The sequence below is a fragment of the Echinops telfairi genome, unplaced genomic scaffold (genome assembly GCF_000313985.2).
Source record: "Echinops telfairi isolate 266 unplaced genomic scaffold, ASM31398v2 ScPeMD7_7467;HRSCAF=8505_1, whole genome shotgun sequence".
In the NCBI taxonomy this organism is placed as follows: Eukaryota; Metazoa; Chordata; class Mammalia; order Afrosoricida; family Tenrecidae; genus Echinops; species Echinops telfairi.
Window position 1 is genome coordinate 30,835,944 of NW_022111368.1, and position 4,755 is coordinate 30,840,698.

Below are 4,755 nucleotides of genomic sequence, written 5' to 3' on the forward strand. Positions count from 1 at the left end.
AGTCACGTGTGCTGCATAAAGACGGGGCATAGAGTCTACCCAGTGCTTGGGAGATTTCTGTAGGCTCGGCCTCAAATAACCTTTGTTCTGGTGTTCCTGTTGCCTGTTGCTGAACCTGACCTAGTTGCCCTAGTCATTTTGCTTTGATGCTTCAGAGAAACTCCCTGCTTGGCTTTTAATTTTGCCTTAAGCATAACGCTGTTTCAGCCTCACCATCTCAAGCCACCAGGTACCATCCATACTTCCACCATTGCAGTCTTACTACCTCAATTTGGCATATCTGGAAGAGAGATTGGACCAAGCTGTGTTTGTCATTGAGAATAAAACATAAAAATTTGGTACTTACTGTTGGAGAAACCAATTTGAATTAGATTCGTAAAAGACTATATAGATAACTCATATGGAAAAAAATCTTATTAATTCATGGCTTGCAAAAATGAACAGCAAAATCAGTACAATATTGATGCAATTTCTAGGCAGGGCACCAGGAAAACCGGAAACTTTAGGCTCATCCTGTTCAGAAGAACTCTGGAGGACTTTTGGTCCCCAAGGGGAGCCCCATCAAGGTGTTGTGAAACGAGAAAGTGAAGTGGCGTTTCAGTAAGTTGTGAACACACCGATAACCTTGAGGTTGTGAAGAGAGGAATTGTACATTTTACCCCATAAAAGCATGCTGGTAGTTTGTCAATTCTGCACCCCTCTCATTCTCCATTACTTGTACATTGCTAAGTAAACAGAAAGAAGCCTTACCTATTTCTTCCGGAAAGGACACGCAGACATTGCTTCTAGCTACAGGAGACAGAAGACTTGCTAATGCTTGAAATATCCATTGACGTTTTGTAGGAGCAGACGGTTATAAATGTGTGATATTTGAACTTTAAAATTGCTTTGAAGAGACATACTTGTCTCAAGTGTCCAAAGAACAGAGATTTGTCTTAAGAAAAGTGGTAGGAACGTGACAACTTGAAGTTAAGTAGGTCCTGAACAGATGAGGAATTAACCATAATGTCGTTGCTATTTAACATATAAGTTAAAGTTAAACCACTGTGGCCATCTCTTTAGATAAGCTTCGTAAATTTCCAGAGCTAATAAACTCCAAGATCTTAAAGGCCCAAGGCAAAGAAAGTGAAATAACTAATATAGTTCCAAGGTCTCATAGGAAGATAAGTAGCTTATTAACATTCATAAGAAAATTTCTAAATTAATGACCTAGAGAGAATAATATTTGGATTTAATGATTCTAACAAAAGAAATGTCTGTAATAATGAGTAAATAATGTCCACTTGATTTTTACCTTGTGGTGGGGCTGGGCTATGAAGATTTGCAAAGTAGGTAAGACCTTTGATAACCTTGGGAAAGCACCGTGTGGAGTAATCTCCTAGTTTCTTCAGTTTCTGAAACTGCAGTTTCTGAAACTTCACGAAGTCAAACTCTGAAAGGCAGCTGTGGTAGGAACAGATCACTGTGATCTGTGAATAGCACATGAAGTAGAATGAACTGTTCAGTTAGCAGACCAGCTGTCCTTGGACAGCACTGCCAGGGATCCTTGAGGGTTGTGGATAGATGAGATCAGTGTGGCAGCCGCTCCATAGGCCTGTGGATGTGTCTATGCCCAGTAGTTCCCACTTCTCTGGAATTTCATTTCTACTCAAATGGTGAGTCCTTACCATCCTTTTGTCCTCACTTCACCAGACTTGACTAGCCGGAGGTGGAAGGCCGGAGACCAGCCTGGGCTGTAAACTGGAACCTGTGCAGAATCTGACCTGAAAATAGAGACCTGTACATAACAGTTCTGCAGTTATCCCTTACTCAGCACATAGCAGCTTCTCTTTAACGAGGGACTGTTGAAAATTCAATGCTTGCTGGAGTGATTTATCTATATACTCAGGGGTAGATTACCCAATAAGCAAGATAAGCATTCGCTTACTTGTGCTTATTTATTAATCTGTTGGGAACAGGCTCAAAATGTGATTGTTTATACAGATTAGTATGTAAGCACAAGTAAACCTTGCTCAGTGTATACCTCGTCCCCATTCGGGATTGTAGATTTTAAACGAGGCTTTGATTTCATAGAAAGGTGCTCTGGGGTCGGGCGAGAGACAGATGCCAGTCATACCTGGAAACAGGATTTTTTGGTATAGTGAGAAAATGTGATATTGCACTAAAGACTAGTAAACAAACACAAGTGCATGCTTACCTTGTTTACTATGTAATCTGGCATTACTTATCACCTGATAATTACAAATTACTCTACTGGATTGAATCAAACAGAATTGACAGGTTATGCAAATTTAAAGTGGTCAAACACTGGCAATTTCAGTGGTGGTGTAGTGGTTGTGGGTTGGACTGCGATCCACATGCTCAGCAGATCAAAACCACTAGCAGCTAGTTGGGAGAAAGACTGGGCTCTCTGGTCCCAGTTACAGTCTCTGAAACCCCCCGAGACTTGCCATGAGTCAGTATTGACTTGATGGCATTGAATCCACTTAATTACAATGTGATTTAGTCATTCTGAACCAATTCTGTTATTTTATCATAATGTTCACATTTGAAAGCCCCTCTGACAGGTTCCTGTAGGAGAATTAGGAGTTTACCATTAAGGTCCTTAACTTGACTCCGTAATTAGACAAAGCCGAGGAGCTTCTCCGCTTATTTAAAATAACATAAACAGGGAGGAAAGGTTGAAATTCAGCCATGAAGAGGCTCTTAAAAATGCTTTATTTTACAGCAGCATTAATTAGTCTGAGTGATACTTTTGATAAAAATTTAAGATAATACTTTTTTTTAAGGAGGAAAAGGATATGAGGGGGTACCCCAAAAAACGTGGAATTTTTTCAAAGCTATGTATTTCAATTTTTTGTTTTAAAAAACAACCTTATCACCTTCAAAGTACTCTCTACTACACTTAACACTTTTCAACTGTGCGATTTCATTCTTGGGGAAATTGTTCAAGCTCACCTGTTTGGATGGCTGACAACACGTCCCTCGTTTTTTCTCCACCTCTTCTATGTCATCAAATCACTGTTCTTTCATGTCCCTCTTCATTGGAGGAAAGAAAAAGAAGCCGCACAGAGCGAGGTCAGGTGAGTAAGGTGCATGGGACAAGAGAGGCAAAACCAGTCTCCTGTCTGATCCAAATCAGGCTTTTTTTTTTTTTTGCCACACGCCGTAACACTATCTTTTTAGAACTTCTGAATAGTAATCTTGATTACTCTAAATAGAAAACTTGATTAATTGTCTGACTTGGTGGAATGAACACCCAGTGCACTATCCCCCATACGTTAAAAAAATAAATGAGCATTTTTTGGGGGAGCACCCCCTGTATAACTTGTTACTTAGAAAATGATGAAGACAGAAGAACTTAGGGAACCTGATTTTTATTTTTCAAATTCAACAATCATGAAATATTCTACGATGTTAATCCAAATGAAAAGTCTCAGAATTGCATTGCTTGTTTCCACCATTTCTATTGTTACCAGGTAGCCAGATGGAGTAATATTGACTCAGTGGTGGAATTCTCAGCTTCTCTGAAGGAAACCTGGGTTGATCCTGCTCAAAGCATCTCATCTGTAACCCTCATCCATCTGTTAGTGGAGGTTCATATGCTACTATGATGCTGCACAGATTTCAGCAAAGCTTCTACAATACCATGGGTTAATAAGAAAGGCAGCAATTTACTTCCAAAATTAAACAAATTAAAACAGTCTGACCCCGTGGAGATGGTGCTGGACTGGAAGCATTTTGAGCCTTTGTTCATGGGTCACCATAAATTAGGCATCATAAATTCTAGCCCCAATCTAAGAACAAGTAGTTCTTATAACATGGCCTTACTCAATAAATGCCCTCATGAAGAACTCACTGATGATATAAGCGGTAGAGCGTGGTGGTGAAGAAACCAGATAGTGCCCAGCTATCAGAAAGTATAACATTTGGAGTTTTAAAAGCTTATCTTAAAACAAGTAGCCATCGAAGTGAAGTGTCAACTAAGTCCACACGGAAGAAGCACAGAAACCTGTATGATCCAAGGATTGTAAGTAATAAAATCTGAAGCTGCAGGAAGGAATGGAACTAGAACTTTAATTCTGAATACATGTTTTGCAGAAGGCTATGGATGACTATGGAAACCCAAAATTGATTTACAGGTCCCCACATGGATTAAGCCTCTGGTTGATCCCCTCTGACCATAGTCAAAGGATGCAAATAACCTTGTTAGCAGACAGAGAGCATTGTAAAATCAGTTATGACAGATATAGTTAGGCTAAAATGTAGCACCTTATCATTTGACTTCATTTTTTACCCATTTTAAAGTTGGTTCAGTTTTAATACATTCTGCTCTCTTTGCAATTGAGATTTTTCTAGATTTTATTTTTCATTAGTGTTGGTTGTTGTTGTTTCCTGGTTGTTTTGTACATAATTTTCTGTATATGAAATCCAGGAAAAATAACTCTTAAGAGGCAGAACTGCATTAATAATTACGAAGGAGCCCCGCAGGGGAGGTTGGAGGGAAATTACGAGTTAACAACAATGAATACGAGATGAAAGTGTCTCAAAAATTGACTATGAGAATGATTGCATCACATTTCTTAATATGATTGAATGACTAAATTGTATATGTGTGTTATACCAACAAAACTATTAAAAAAAAGTAAAAATAAAAACACACCTGAAAAACTTAGGGTTGGTTTGTTGGCAGTAAGTAACCAAACCAGGTCCAAAGAAACTTCAGCTTGGAGGTGATTCAAGCTATGCCATGGG